The following is a 16,425-nucleotide window of genomic DNA, read 5'->3' as shown; positions in this document are numbered from 1 at the left end:
ACAGGAGGAAAGAAAGAATAAGAGGAAGATAGATAGATAGGCAGATAGACAGGCAGACATGGACAACAACAATAACCAAGAAAATAAAGGAAGAAAAATTAACACACAGACAGACAGACACACAACAGGAATGACCAAGAGAAGAAATGGAGAAAGAATAAGAGATTGACACCCAGACAGACAGACTAACTGATGGACAACTGTAACATGACAAGAAAGAGAAAACAAAGAAGAGAAAGACAGAAAATAGAGAAGAGAAAGGAAGCAAAATAATCTTGGCTGGAGAAAAGTGTGTGTGCGTGGGTGCTCATGCGAGAGAGAGAGAGAGAGAGAGAGAGAGAGAGAGAGAGAGAGGAAAAAAAATTGGCTGGAAAGTTAAAAGTATTTCTCTTGTCCGCGTCGCGACGAAGGCTGAGCTGCAGGCTTTTGTGGGCGGGAGTGGGGGGTTCTTGCGCGGATTTGTGTGTCCTGCAGCGGCGGCCACGGACAAGGCGATGCGATTACGGGCGGACACGGACACACGGACGGAAAGGTACTTTTAAGGAATCAATGGACGTAACGAATAGCAACTGAACTGATAAAAAAAAAACCCGGACAGCGACACAATTTCGGACGGACACACGGACGGAATCAAGAACGAGAAGGCAAAAGCGACGAACTGATCAACAGGCCGACGAATGGATGAAAAAAAAAAAAAAAACGGACAGCGACATGATTACGGATGAACACACGGATTCACGGACACGGACGGAACCAAGAACGGGAATGTATACGTTAAGGATCATTGGCCATAACGAAGGGCAGACGAATGGACAAAAAAAAAAAATAACAGCGGACAGACTGACGTAGATAAGAAAAGGGGAGAGAAGTGCACAGACATAACGGACGGAAGAACGGACGGAAGAGAAATAGACGCACAGGCAGACAGACAAACACACAGAAAGAAGCACCAGGGACAAAGACAAGCTCCAAAGATAGAATCAAAAGTGGGAGAGAAAAGAAAAATTGAAGGCGAGAGACGAGGAGGAGGAGGAGGAAGGACAATGAGAGAAGATGGAGAAGTCGAAAATGGAGGAAGATAATGAAAAGCGGAGGATAAGGTGGATGAGGAGGGAGGGGGAGGAAGTGAGCAAGGCGAGGGTTATGAAGAGAGAGGTAATGAACAAAGCGAGGAAGGAAGAGATGCCGCGGAAGGAAAATGAAGTCGAGGAAGGGAACGAGGAAACGAAAATGAAACAATGGCAGATGAAAGAAATGGAAAATTGAAGACAGTAAGAGAATAAGAAGAGGGTAATAATGAAAACAGGTGAACGAAGAGAAAGATGAAGAAAAAATAACAACAGCGACCACTAAATGACGACGAAGGGAAGGAGAAAATTAAGAAAAGCAACGAAAAGTAACCAAGCAGATGGGAAAAAGAGGAAAATTGAAGATACTAAGAGAATAAGAAGAGGGTAATAATGGATGCGGATACTCAGAGGAAGAACAAAAGGCAATAACAACAGTAATTAAATGTTGGCGAAGGGAATGAGAAAGCGAGGAAAAGAAACAAATATGAAACAGCAGCAAATGAAAAAAAAAAAGCATATGGAGGATCGCAAGGGAGTTAAAACAGGCCAATAATGAAAACGGATACTCACAGAAAGATGAAGAGGAAATAACAACAATAACTAAATGCCGACGAATGGAACAGGACAGTAAAGAGCGAAAGTGAACGGAAATGAAAGAAGTGGATGAAAAATAAAAAGTAGGAGATCGTAAGATATGATCAGAACAGTCGTAAAACATAGCAAGGAAACAGGAGCAAGTTAATCATGGAAACGGACGAACGAACAAAATATCCAGAAACAAAAACAAAAACCACTACCAAAATTCATTACATAACTTCGGGAACCTTTTTTCTGTCCTCTCCATTTAGGATTAACGTGTCTGGACCTCCCCCCCCCCTCTCTTTTTTTGTCTATTTCGTTTTGCCTCCGGTCAATGTCTAAACACAAGAAACCACAACAGCGACACGACCGGACTCTCGGCCACTTACTAGGGGGCAGACGCCGTAATCTAATCAGCAGAGGAGAGCCGCTGGTCGCTTGTTTGCCCCAGCGTGGCGTGACCCTAAAATAATAGCTATTGATCCCGCCTGATACTAGTAGCTTCCCCTCTCTCCTGTCTCTCTCCCTCCTTCCCTCTCTCCCTACCTCTGTCCTTCCGTTTCTCTATCAGTCTGCTCCTCATTCTCCTCTCCCTTGACCTTCCCAGATACAACCTAATTCACGTTTCCTCCTTTCTTCTTCCGTTCCCGTGTCTTCTTTCTCTCTCCCTCTCCCCTTCTCCGTCTTTCCTTTCCTCTATCAGTCTGCTCCTCATTCTCCTCTCTCTTTTCCTTCCCAGATACAAGCTAATTCATGTTTCCTCCTTTCTTCCTTCTTTCCTTTCTGTGTCTTTTTTCTCTCTCCCTCTCCCCTTCTCCGCCTTTCCTTTCCTCTTTCAGTCGGCTCATTCTCCTCTCCCTTCTGCCCTCTCTGATACAAGCTACTAAATACGTGTCCTCCTTATTTCTCCCCTCTCCCTTCTTTCTTCCCTCTCTCCCTACCTCTGTCTTTCTTATATCAGCCTGCCCATCATCCTCTCCCTTCTACATTCCCTGATATACGTTTTCTTCTCCCTTCCCTTCTCCCCTCTCCATCCTTCCCTCCTCTCCCTCTTACTTTGACACCTCTATCAGCCAGTCTCCGTCCCCCCTTTCTCATCCTCTTCGTTCAAGGTTTCCCACCGTTTCCTTACTTTTCCTTCTTTTCTTATCCCCTTCTCCTCACTCCTCCCTACTTATTTCATTCCTTTCCGTGTTTTTCATTCCCTCCTTCCTCCCTTTCTCTTTACATCCGCTCTATCCATTCTGTCTGTCTGTATTTGTCTGTGTCTGAGTGTATTGGTCTGTCTGCTCTAACCATCCTGTTTGTCTATTTTTCTGTATGTTCTTTATCTACTCTTCTCTATCCATCCTCTGTTTGCCTATATGTCTGTGTCCGTCTGTATTTCTGTCTCTCCCCTAATTTCCGTCATAACTTCATAACAAGACAAAATGCACAATCACGCCAGGAAGGGGAATAGCAAATATTTCACCCTTTTATTTTTTTGTGATGGTAATGGTGGTAGAGGTGATGGGGGTGGTAGTGGTGAAGAGGGTGGGAGTGTTGGTATTGTGACGGTTGGAGAGAGAGAGAGAGAGAGAGAGAGAGAGAGAGAGAGAGAGAGAGGAAGCATGCGTCATTCCTCTGGCACGCACCCCCATTCTCTCTCTCTCTCTCTCTCTCTCTCTCTCTCTCCGTTTGTTTCTTTCACTTTCAACTTTTAACTTTTTTTCCTTACACAGTCTCTTCTGTTCCCACTTTCTTCTCCTCCAACTTCCCAACTTCACTTTTGTTCCTGAATTTTCCTCCCTTTCCCTACCTCTTTGTCCCCTCGTTTTCCCCTTTCTTCCTCCCCTCATACCTAACCTTCCCCACTTGCTTTCATATTTACCGCTTTCTTTTTCCTTTCTTTTCTCCTTCCCCAATACTCGACCCTTGCCTGGTCCTTCCATATTTCATTGTTTTAATTTCCTTTTTCAATACTCATGTCCTCTCCTCCTGCCCCTCCTCTCCACCGTATCTTTTCTCTCCCTCTCTTTTCTTCCGCAGGTATTTCCCTCCTCCTTGCTTCCCCGTTTCTCCTCTCTTTGTCTCTTAATTTCCTTCCCTCCCTATCTATCCTTCCCCTTCCTTTCCATCTCTATTTTCTTTCTTTATCCGTCCATCAAATCCCATTCCTTCCCTTCCCAGCTTTTCCTCGCCTTTTATTCTCTCTTTTAACTTCATTCCGTTCTCTCTTTCTCCCCTTCCTTTCCCATCTCTTCCAACCCTCCTATTTTCTGCTCCACCTTCCCTCCATTCCTCCCCTTCCTTCCCTTTCTCCCTCCCCAAATCAGGATTACAAAACAATTATCACAAGTCATTGGAAATCGGAGCATCGAGAACAATCCATTCGCAGAAGCAGGCGGATAGTGTGTGTGTGTGTGAGAGAGAGAGAGAGAGAGAGAGAGAGAGAGAGAGAGAGAGAGAGAGAGAGAGGACAAAAAATAAAAGCTTCCTACACACACACACACACACACACACATTCATCCGTTCATTCATTATCTGGCGGAGTTTTCTCATTTTCTGTTTTTCTCCCATTGATTCCTTCCGGCCGAGAGCCCCGCGTGGACCCATTAGCCAAATTTGTCCCCGGCGACTGTAATGCAGTGAGGGACGTGGCTGCTGCGGGCCGATTAGTGCGTCTGTTTAGTGCTGCGCTGCCTTGTGACTCAGCGCGGCCAATACGGACGCGGGAATAAAGTTAATGGATTATAGCCATGACTACATGGTGCTGGTAATCAGTCTTGGTATAAATAAAGAGTTCAGTAAGAGAAATACAGATAAAGAGCATGAAAAGAAATACCAGAAAGAAAAAGATCGAAATACAAGTAAGAAAGAAAGAATACATACAAGATAGAAAAAAGATAAATACAATAAATAAATAGATAAGGAAAGAAAAAAAAGAAATACAAGTTGTTAATAAAGAGCTCGTGGAAAAAAATTAAGAAAGAAATACAGGGAGATGAAATGGGTGGTGAAAGAAGGAAAAAAATTTGAGAATTGTGGATACGGGAAGAATACGTGTGTGTGTGTGTGTGTGTGTGTGTGTGTGTGAGAGAGAGAGAGAGAGAGAGAGAGAGAGAGAGAGAGAGAGAGAGAGAGAGAGAGAGAGAGAGAGAGAGAGAGAGACGGAAAAATAAGTGACATCAGAAGTGTTTAGGAAAGGGAGAAAGAGAAAAATAAGACAGAAAGAGGGAGGAGGGGACAGACCAAAGAAAGGGAAGGAGGAAGGAGAAAAAGAGAACGAAATAAGGGAAAAGAGAAAAAGAAGAAGGGGAGGGAGAAGCGCGAATCATCACCAAACCAAAGAGAGTAAGTGGAAAGAAGAGGCGATGATGGAGGTGGACGAAAGGGAAAAATGATAAAGGACGTGGTTAGGAGAAGGATAAAGAGAGGAATTAATATGCAAATGAAGATGAAAGGGGAGACATGAAGCACAGAATAACGTTATGAGAGAGAGAGAGAGAGAGAGAGAGAGAGAGAGAGAGAGAGAGAGAGAGAGAGAGAGAGAGAGAGAGAGAGAGCACTGATGAGGGAGGGAGAAAAGAGGAAGTGATGAAGATTCTGAGAGGAGATGATTACGAAATAGGATTAAAAAGAGACCGAAAGGGTATGAGAGGATTAGATGAAGGGGATGGAGAGGAGGGAAGAAGAGGAGGGGAGAGAAGGAGGAGGATACAATGAGATACAAAGGGGAGAAAAATGTCGGCTCTAAATTATGTAACAAAGAATTGGAATGGCCTTTTGGAACCTTTTCTTCTGCCTAACGAAACGAAAAAAATACATGAAAGGAAAATAAAGAATCCGGATTACATTAAATGGGAGACTTAAGCATAAATTTTAACCTCAGGACTAACTACTCATTAATATTCATGATGGAAGGACTTAGCGAAAGGGAAGCAAAAAAAGAAAGAAAGAAAGAAAGAAAGCGGCTTTACATTATAGAGGAGACTTAAGCATAAATTTTAACCTCAGGTCTAACTATTCATTAATATTTATGATGGAAATACATACTTGACGAAAGGGAACGATATAGTTGTATATTATAAAGGGGTCTGCTATCTCCGTTCCTTACTCTACGGAAGACTAACGTATGATTTTATGGTTTCTGGTATCCCTAAGCAATTCTTTTTAACTTTTATGAAAGAGGAACTAGAAAAAAATGAGGTGGGGGCAAAACATCGAGAGGGGAACGTGTAAAAATTGGGGGGAGCGAAAGAAAGAGGGGAAGGTTTAAAAAGTGAGAGGGAAATGTATATAGGGAATGAGATGCGAATGGAAGGTAGAAAAGAGAAGCAGAAAATGAGAGGCAAGCGGAAGGTGAGGTAGTAGAAAATAAGAATCGGGAAGTAGAGAAAGTGAGAAGGAGACAGAAAATGAGAAGCAGAAAATAAGAGGCAAGCGGAAGATGAGGTAGAAGTAGAAAATGAGAATAGGGAAGTAGAGAAAGTGAGAGGGAGACAGAAAATGAGAGGCAAGCGGAAGATGAGGAAGAAGTAGAAAATGAGAATAGGGAAGTAGAGAAAGTGAGAGGGAGACAGAAAATGAGAAGCAGAAAATGAGAGGCAAGCGGAAGATGAGGTAGAGGTAGAAAATGAGAATAGGGAAGAAGAGAAAGTGAGAGGAAGGAGCAGAAAAATCCAGTGTTGAAGAAAATGAAAGAGAAAAATAAAAAAAAATGAAAGGGAGAAGCAGAAAATGAGACGGAGAAGTGAAAATGAGAATGGAGTTGAAAAAAATCGAAGGGGAAGAAAATATGAGAGAAGTAGAAAAAGCCAAGGTTGGAGAAAACTTGAGAGGAAAACAGAGAAGGAGAGGGGTAGGTTTAGAATGACTGGGAAGGTGAAGAAGATGAGGAGAAATGGAAAATAAGGGAAAAGCAATGAGTACGAGGGAAAACCAATAAATGAGAGGGGAGGAGGAGGTAGAAAGATGAGAGAGAAGTAGGAAAAAGAATAGAGTGGGAATCAGACAGCCGAGAGAAGACGGCAATAGTATAAAAATAAGTTCCCTCTCCCTTAGTAATAAAAAGACCTGTTCCTTCTCTCTCCCTATCTCATTACGCAAAGCTTCTTACAAAGTTTTTTTCTCGCATTCTCAGGACTTAGCGCGGATGAGCGGCGGCCTCGAGATGACAGACTGACTCGAGCATTTTTACGGCGCTCTCTGAAGACGGGGCGACGAGGGACAAAAAAATAGGTAAGCACTGTTTAATGCGTGTTTTGAGGGATTACAACCTTGATTACACACACACACACACACACACACACACACACACACACACACACACACACACACACACACGTTGTTGGGAGACGAAGAAGTAAAAATAAGGTACGTAGTGTTTAATATATGTTTTGTGACGTCAGTGTAGGATTACAACTTTGATTATTATACACACACACACACACACACACACACACACACACACACACACACACACACACACACACACACACACACACACTTTTTTGTATTCTTTACCTGGCCTTTCTCCCGCAAAATTTCTTTCCTTACAATTAATATACGCATGTTTCCTTTTTCCTTCCTTCCCCCCTTCCATTTTTCTTTAATCCTCCTTTTTCTAATTACCTCACATTCATACCTTCTCTCTCTCTCTCTCTCTCCTCACACCTAACACGCTTTACCTTTCTTCCTCCCCTCTTTCTTCGACAGTTCCTTCAAACCAACACATTTTCCTCTTTACCGAGCTACCTTTCACCTTCCCTTTCCTCTTCCATTCTCCCTCCTCCGCACGTGTCTCCCTTTCTCTCTTTAACAGCCATGCATAATTTTATCCTTTCTATCCCTCTTTTCTTTATTCTTTTTCTATGGTCCCGTGAAACCTATACCTTTTCTTCTCCCGACCGACCGACCTTTCTACCTACCTACCTGCCCTTCCTCCCCCTACCTACCTTACCTATCTGCCCTTCCTACCCTTCCCCTCCGCCTCTCGATCTCCCTCCCCTGCCGATAAAGTGTTCTCGTGGATCATAAAGTAGCGGAAAAAGCCTCGTTTGAATTACAAGTCGATGATGAGGCGGGACCTTAGCACCATTGTTTCCCCATTATGGTTATGGCGCCGCCCTCGCCGCTATTAATGGCGCCATCAAATTTAACACATATGCCAGAGAGAGAGAGAGAGAGAGAGAGAGAGAGAGAGAGAGAGAGAGAGAGAGAGAGGGTTGATGGGGTGCTTGTGGGAACTGCCATCGATGCCTTTTTTTCCTCTCTCTCTCTCTCCATTGTATGTGTGTGTGTGTGAGAGAGAGAGAGAGAGAGAGAGAGAGAGAGAGAGAGAGAGAGAGAGAGAGAGAGAGAGAGAGAGAGAATGGAATGGTTCTCTTCATTTCTTTACTGTGTGTGTGTGTGTGTGTGTGTGTGTGTGTGTGTGTGTGTGTGTGTGTGTGTGTTTACGTGGTGATTTGCTCTTCGCTTCTATTGACACAAACAGGTGTGACGGATGACTTGCAATATTTACACACGTGAGGCGAAATATATAGAAAAATCAAACACACACACACACACACACACACACACACACACACACACACACACACACACACACACACACACACACACACAGAGAGAGAGAGAGAGAGAGAGAGAGAGAGAGAGAGAGAGAGAGAGAGAGAGAGAGAGAGAGAGAGAGAGAGAGAGAGAGAGAGAGAGAGAGAGAGAGAGAGAGAGAGAGAGAGAGAGACTTACCCCTTCCATTCCCCTCCCCCTATAGTATCTCCCTTCCACAATTCATCTCTTTCTCTCCCTCACTCCCACCTTGCTATTTCCTTAACATTCAGCGCACATCCTTTTCTGCTTCCCTTCTTCCCTTTGGTTTTATCTCGCCCTTTCATCCTCATCAGATTCTCCAACACCTTTCCTTCTTCACCCTCTCATACCTCCTCTACTTCTCACATGCTTCTCCTCTGCCCTTACCTGACATACCACCACCTCACCTCTCCTCTCCCTGCTGCCCCGCCACCTCCCCCACACCCCCCACCCAACAGTCGCTTCCTCCTCCCACGCACCCCTTTCCCTACACTCGCCTCCCCCTCCCTCCCTCCTCAGCCTCATCACCCTGCCTCCCCCATCGCCGCCTTGCCAATATCGAACAAAATACTTTGCCTCCGCCCGCAGCTTGACGCCCCTCGTTCGGCGACATCCTCAGACACACTGATTGCCGCATAAAAAGAGTCTGTGCCTCCTACCGCTCCTCCTCCTCCTCCTCTCGCTATCCTCCTCGTTCTCTCCTTGTTGTACCATGATTGCCTTCAATACAACCAGAGAAAGGAGGAAGAGGAGGAAGTGGAGGAATCTCTCTCTCCAAGTGACCACCTACACACACACACACACAGGTATAACGAACGGTACACACACACACGAACACACACCATGACTACACGTTCTTGCCAACACGCACACATGTATGAAAATGTATACAGTTTCCTCATGTTTTTCCTTTATGTATTTTTTTCATTTATAGTATTAATTTTCTTGTAATAATACTTTAATTAATGGTTATCTGATGTAGCTCTTTTATAATGCAATTTGCCATAACAGCTTCCCTCAACAACAAGGCCGTTCATGATGTGGCACTGGCAAGCTAACAATAGTAACACAACACAACCAATATTTATTTGAAAGGAACAATCAGCTTCAGGATTCCACAACAAAAGAGTGAAATAGAAATGAAAGCAATAACTGAACTGCAAGATGCAATCACACAAAAATATGAATATGTATGAGCAAAAATATAATATACCTGCACAACACAACATGACAACATGCAATAAATAAAAATCCGTCAAATTTTACCTGTATAGTCCGTGGACGCCAACTCCGGCTGTGGCACGGACTCGCGCTGCCCAGAAGTGGAGCCGCGCACCGGGCTGTTCCTGTAAGAGACAATCCTTTGGGGGAGGCGAAGTTGTGGCTGGAGCAAGCAGATGTATGGATCACGCCGTGAGGTATATACTTACGATGGGGAGGGGCCTGCATGATACTTACTCAAGAGGGACCCCCGGGGCTGGGCGAGGCGACGCGTCCCCCGGCGTATGCTCCCATTGATTGGTTGAGTAGGGTCTCGCTGATGAAGCATAAATAAAAGTAATGAAATGGACACACACACACACACACACACACACACACACACACACACACACACACACACACACACACACATTAAAGTTTAAATATACTAAACAACAACCAGAGACTGTCAGTGCTGAATTGAAATAAAATAATTTGCAAATAAAAATTGTGAATAATACCCCAACAAAAAAAAAAAAAGTATCAGTGGCCACAAAAAGTTGTCAACTAAACACAACGCCGCGACCCGCCAGCACAACCCGACACGACAGATACAAATGAATAAAACAGGTTTGGACGGAGCGGTGGTCGGCGCGTCACTCGCTGGTTACATTATCAGCAGCAACTAATTCATTCCTTTGTTTACTGGCAAAACTTTGGCCCACAAACAAACACAAACCGCTTTAGTGTCGCCGTAAATCGTGGACCATAAACGGCGGCGGTCAGCGTGCAGGAACAAAATAATGGATGACGCCGCGGCCCTGTTCCCTGACGCGGCCTTTGTGTGACGCCCTCAGTGGGTGGGAACGGCGGCAGTTGTAATGACGGCAGGACTAGAGTTGAAACTATAGAGATATCAGTCATTTTGTACAGGAATGTGATAAAACAGTTGTAATGATGCCAGAACTTGAGATGAAACTGTAGTGAGATATTACAGTCTTTATGTACAGGAATGATAAAACAACTATAATGATGCCAGAATTAGAGATTATTATGTGAAGGAATATGATAAAACGGCTGTAATGATGGCAGAACAAGAGATGAAATTGTACATTGAGAGATTACAGTCATTATGAGCAGAACGTGATAAAAACACAATGCCTCCGAACTGTTCCCAATGCGTTCCTCCATGCCGTTTCCTGAGTGGCTTGTGACAGTGTTCATGAAACGAGTAGTAAAGCAAATTACAGCCGCGGTAAAATGACAATATAGAGTTATATTCTTCAAAGTTTGGGTCGCGCTTCAATAAACTGCTGTGCTAGATAATACTGAATAGTGAAGGAACAGGTTAGTGGCCATTATGAAGAACTGAATGAAAACATGTTTCCTGCTGCGCACCTGACCCGAGGCTGGCCGAACAGAAAGGAAACTAACACACAAAACTGGAGGACCGGAATGGTGTGTGGAGGCTAAATCACAAGTTGCTCGTCATTATGAAGAAATTAATCAAAGTTCGGCAGCCAAATATTTCCAACTATTCCTCTTACCGGGCTTCATGTTGGTTGTTGAACCGATGCAGAGGGGAAAAAGCAGGAGTAAAATAATAATGTTTGACCATAAATTATGGTCGTTGTTTGCGTACCTGTGACACACAACTATGGCCTAATATTCTACTTTGAAGTGTTTGACTCGTGATTTGTGAGGCCAGTGTTATCACGGCCGCCCGTCACGGGTACAAACTGTTGCCGGAGGGAAGAGCAGCAGCAACACAGCAGAAACATCAGCAAAACAACTGCAAGACAGAGAGAAACGATAACTTTAAAAATTACATTGTTTTGCTTATCGAAAGTTATAATATAAACACATTAGCTGAGTCAACTGCCGGCAAAGCGACACTCATCGACGCATATGAACTAAAACATACATACATGCATACATACACTTTGCATTCCGAGAATGTTTTATTTATCAATGAAAAATGGTGTATAAAGTTACTCTCTCTCTCTCTCTCTCTCTCTCTCTCTCTTCACCTCCTTCAATACCCTCCACTCAGCATTCCTCTTCCAAACAGCATCAGTATCTTTCCATCTGCAAGCTCTGCCCTCTCACCTCCCTCGCTCCTCCTCTTCACTTGTCATCTCCCTTGTCCCCAGAATGCGGCTTCATTTTTCCCTATTCAGTATCCTCAAAAGCTCACGGACCCAACCTGAGGAAATTCTGAGGGCAAAAGGAAAGGAAAGTATTACGGAACTCTATAGAATGTTACAGAAAAAGAAATCACAAAACATACGTACGAGGAAATAGCATCAGACAATAAATGGGAAATTCTGAATGCATAAGTAAAGAAAGTATATAAAAGAAGGGTAAGAAAGAAAGAAAAGAAATCGGAGCGGACAGGAACGAGAGGTAAGTCCAAACAGAACAAGAAAACAAGGCAGGCAGCAAAGCAAGAACAAGGAAACGTAAAAAAAAAAAAAAAAAAAATACAGCCACAGAAAAAAAGCAGTCTAGGAGTTTCTGGGTAATGGAACAAAGTGGATCCTGACAAGTGATGAGGCAGGAGGGGGGGGGGGGTGGAGGTGGAGGGAAGGGGCTGAGAGGGGAGGGGAGGGAAGGGGGTGAAGAGGGAAGCGAGGGTCTGTCTGGCTGTCTGGGTTTTCCTTATCTCTTTTTCTTATTAATGTTCTGAAGGTGATGATGGTGGTGGTGTGGTGGTGTGGTATCTACTTCTACTACTACTACGACTACGACTACTACTACTACTACTACTACTACTACTACTACTACTACTATTACATGTGGCCTCCATCCATTAGGAGTTGTGTTGTGAGAAGCATATTAATTTTCTCACAACACAATTCATTGGCCCCGCCCCGCCAATGGCTGTGACCTCCAACCAACACAAATACTATTACTGCTATCACTACAACTACCACTCCTACTACTACTACTACTACTACTACTACTACTGATGAGTACACCACCACCACCAATAACAGTAAAACAATAATTATAAGACTTAACAATAAAAAGACAAAGAAAATCAACATCAGAATCATGACACAAACACAAACAAGCAAATAAAAGCGAAGAAATGGACAGAGCCACTCCTAAATTTTGATGGAGTAGGAGTAGGAGGAGGAGGAGGAAGCTTCTGAGGAGGAATTAGGAAGTTTTACGGGAGAGTTGAGTTACATGGAGTGGGAGGAGGCGCAGGAGGAGGAGGAGGAGGAGAAGTGAAGGACAAGAAAGAGATGAGGATAATTCTTTCGTGTCTGTGAGAGAGAGAGAGAGAGAGAGAGAGAGAGAGAGAGAGAGAGAGAGAGAGAGAGAGAGAGAGAGAGAGAGAGAGAGAGAGAGAGAGAGAGAGAGTCAGGTTTAAAAGACAGGTAATTATCTTTTCCTAATCTTATCTCTTCTCTCATTTTAGCGAGAGAAAGGACTGGACACCCAGGGAAGAGAAGCGATGGAGCTGCATTTGATCCTCTTGAGTTTTGCTGAGTCTGGGTTGACAGGCAGTCGGAGGGATGCGCATGGGTTTTGGGCCACTCGGCGATGACTGAAAACTGTCTGCTTGGAGTGGCGGGCGGGACTTGAAGCCGGGCCTACCATTGTCTCTCCAGAAAAAATTGAGTCTTGTATGGAAAATTATATATGTATGAATTAGGAAATTGAGTATGTATACATTTTTATCTTCGTCTCCCTTTTCCCTTCCTTCCCTTCTTCCAGGATATTGTCACCTTCTGCTAGGGTCTGGGTGGTTAAGTGGTCGTCAGGACAGCACGTGGGTTGTCTTCGGCCAATCGGCAATGACTGGAAAGTGAAAACTGTCTGCTTGTAGTGGTGGGCGGGACCTGAACCTCTGACGAGCTCTGACCACTCGGCCACCACCACCTCAGCAATACAAATATGAAAAGAGGAAGTTAACCAAAACTGAGAGAAACGTAAAGGAAATCACTAGAGAAATTAATGGAAAAGTTTTGTGGATAATTTTTTATACACCTTTGCTCTCTCTCATGCATCGAGAAACTAAATGATAATAACAAAGATTAAAATGGAGACAAGTATATATCACGAAGGGTTTTATAATAGTGAACGGAGGGTTGTTAACGAGGCAATGCTTGAGCTGAAACTTGAAACTGGGGTGCAATTAAGCTCGAGAGAGAGAGAGAGAGAGAGAGAGAGAGAGAGAGAGAGAGAGAGAGAGAGAGAGAGAGAGAGAGAGAGAGAGAGAGAGAGAGAGAGAGAGAGAGAGAGAGAGAGAGAGAGAGAGAGAGAGAGAGAGCAGGCATACACATAAAAAAAAACACTCCTTTTTTAAACTTACCATGAGGCGTGGACGTGAGGGAGACTAAAGCGGCAGACTCATGGAGGAACAGAGAAAAAAATAAGCGTGGATCAAAATATTAAGCAAAAATGGGCAGCAGCGTGATGAGGTAAACACACTGCTTGGCGCCGCTGATCAAAAAGAACAAAAGATAAATTACGGGCAGCATAAAAAAATAATATTAAGATCACATGGTTTACAAACTATACATTAAATATGGGAAGAAGGGAAGGGGAGAAGGAGGAGGACAACAAATAAAGGAAGAGAAAGGGAAGAAGAGGAGAACAATAGAGAATGGAAGAAGAGAAAGAGAGTAGCAGGTGGATAACAGATAAAGAAGAAGGAAAAGGGGAGGAGGAGGAGAAGGGCAAAGAAAGGAAGAAACGAAAGGGAGTAGGAGGAGGAGGAGGAGGAGGCAACAAAAAATTGAAGAAAAAAAGGAGAAAAGAGGGAAGAAATGATTAAAGGAAGAAGGGAAAGGGAGAAGGAGAATAAAAGAATAGAGAAAACAAAAGATTAAACTATGATGATAATATTACAAATGCGAGCAAACAGTTATTTAAAGCAGAAAGATTAGAAAATGAGACAGGGAAAAAGACAAAGGATAGATGAACGAATTTAAAAGAGCAAGAAGAAATAAGGAAGTCCCAGTTATAGAAAGGAGCAGAGGAGAAATGAAGAGAAGTAGGTTACGTGGAGGAGGAGGAGGAGGAGGCGGGAGACAGACATAAAGAACAAGAGAAATATCAAAAACTATGAGTGAAAATTAGAAGGTCCAAGTAAAAGAAGGTTGGTGTGTAATGGAAGGTGAAAAGGAGGAGGAGGAGGAGGAGGAGGAGGAAGAGGAAGAAAAAGAGGGGGAAAAGGAGGTAAAGAATAAATAACTGAAATAAACAATAAGATTAGATAAGAAAGCCCCAGTAACAGAAAGAACAACTGTGTGTAAAGGAAATGAAAAGGAGAATGAACAGATGCACACAACGATAAAGGAGAACAAGCAGAAAAGGAAGAGTAGGAGAAGGAGAAAGAAGGAAAGACAGACTAAGTGGAACATCGAAAAAAGACGAGATTAGATTAGTGACCACAAGCAATAATTGAACCAGGTGCGTAATTGAACAGGTAGAGAGAGAGAGAGAGAGAGAGAGAGAGAGAGAGAGAGAGAGAGAGAGAGAGAGAGAGAGAGAGAGAGAGAGAGAGAGAGAGAGAGAGAGAGAGAGAGAGAGAGAGAAAGGGCAGGTAAGTGAAGGGAAGTAAGAGAAGTGTAGTGCTGCCAGGAGGGTCACGGATAAAGGGGAATTACAGACTGTGCAAAACTAATGTGTGTGTGTGTGTGTGTGTGTGTGTGTGTGTGTGTGTGTGTGTGTGTGTGTGTGTGTGTGTGTGTGTGTTACTTGGGCACAGTGTTGCAGTATTCGTGTGGCCGCGTGTGTAGTAGTGGATTATTGTGCTGCCGTGTGTTGTGTTGTGTTGTGTTGTGTTGTAGTGGCCGGCGAGGAAGATAGAACACATCACAGACAACAAAGGACATCAAAGGAGCGAGAAGGAGGAGGAGGAGGAGGAGGAGGAGAACGGCTAGGAGAGAAATAATATGAACAAAACCTGGTGTAAGAGTCATGGTAGTGGTAGCAGTAGTGGTAGTAGTAGTAGTAGTATTAGTAGTGACATGCGTATGTGTTAGTATGTGAATGCGTACATCCGTGTGTGAGTGCATGCATAGGTACCTGCATGCGGGCGTGCATAAAGTGTGTGCATGCGTGTGTGCGTAAGTGCGTGTATACGTGCATGGATGAATGTGTGTGCGTGCATGCGTTCGTGTGTGTGTGTGTGTGTGTGTGTGTGTGTGTGTGTGTGTGTGTGCTTTATTACCATTACATATTTCAAAGGCCGGAGATGCCTGAAGGAAATTTAAGTATTTTTATTAAACTAGACGGCAAAAGAGAGAGAGAGAGAGAGAGAGAGAGAGAGAGAGAGAGAGAGAGAGAGAGAGAGAGAGAGAGAGAGAGAGAGAGAGAGAGAGAGAGAGAGAGAGAGAGAGAGAGAGAGAGAGAGAGAGAGAGAGAGAGAGAGAGAGAGAGTCTTTCTGTTAACTGTTTTAAGCACCAATTTTTTAACTTTTTTTTTCCTCCCAAGTAGACAGCCGTTCATGAATTACTTTGGCCACAGGATCGACGCCAAACATGAGATAGGAGAGGGTTTGGTGCATCCCTTCAGTCCTTAAGAGATTACTAGATGCCCCTTAAGAGACTTAGCGTTAAGGCGGACTCAAACTACTTCTCAGGTCACCGTTACGTCGCGTCAGGTCAACGATCCATGTATTGGGTAATGTTTTTTACTTTTACTGTTTCGTCTGAGGACAGTCATCAGGCGCCCGGCCATGCATTGGTCAGATAAAGCCAGCGAATTCAACCTTACGGGAACTCAGCCTTGCTTTCCAGGCCTTTCATGCATGTTCCTTCGCGGCACGGATCAGACAGCCGGCGAGTTCAACAGCGAAGGAACTCAGCCGCCTGGTAGCCTTTTTGTTCGTCACGGCCCGACGCGTATCGGTGCAGAACCTGAGTGAGCGAGTTCAACAGTGAAGGAACTCAGCACAACTCAAGGCTCTGCAATGGGACTTGTCATCATTTCCGTCCGTGGGGGAAGCAAACTGTTTTAGTTGGCCATTTTTATCATCATTCC

At 43.9% G+C, this 16,425-nt stretch overlaps 1 long non-coding RNA gene across 1 annotated transcript in view; it reads right to left on the bottom strand.

Moving 5' to 3' along the window:
* LOC127006815 (uncharacterized) overlaps positions 1 to 15,774 on the bottom strand; it is a 99,251-nt gene extending 83,477 nt beyond the window's left edge. The window contains exons 1-5 of the long non-coding RNA XR_007759769.1: positions 13,747 to 15,774; positions 11,450 to 13,313; positions 11,062 to 11,211; positions 9,678 to 9,756; positions 9,486 to 9,565 (exon numbers count right to left, since the gene is read on the bottom strand). This is a non-coding gene — a long non-coding RNA (uncharacterized LOC127006815). The remainder of the gene's footprint in view (positions 1 to 9,485; positions 9,566 to 9,677; positions 9,757 to 11,061; positions 11,212 to 11,449; positions 13,314 to 13,746) is intronic.
* Positions 15,775 to 16,425: the final 651 nt, after the last annotated feature.

This window comes from Eriocheir sinensis, chromosome 33 (assembly GCF_024679095.1).
Source record: "Eriocheir sinensis breed Jianghai 21 chromosome 33, ASM2467909v1, whole genome shotgun sequence".
Taxonomy (NCBI): Eukaryota; Metazoa; Arthropoda; class Malacostraca; order Decapoda; family Varunidae; genus Eriocheir; species Eriocheir sinensis.
The sequence above is the reverse complement of the archived record's forward strand: the minus strand, read 5'-3'. Positions and strand labels throughout refer to the sequence as shown.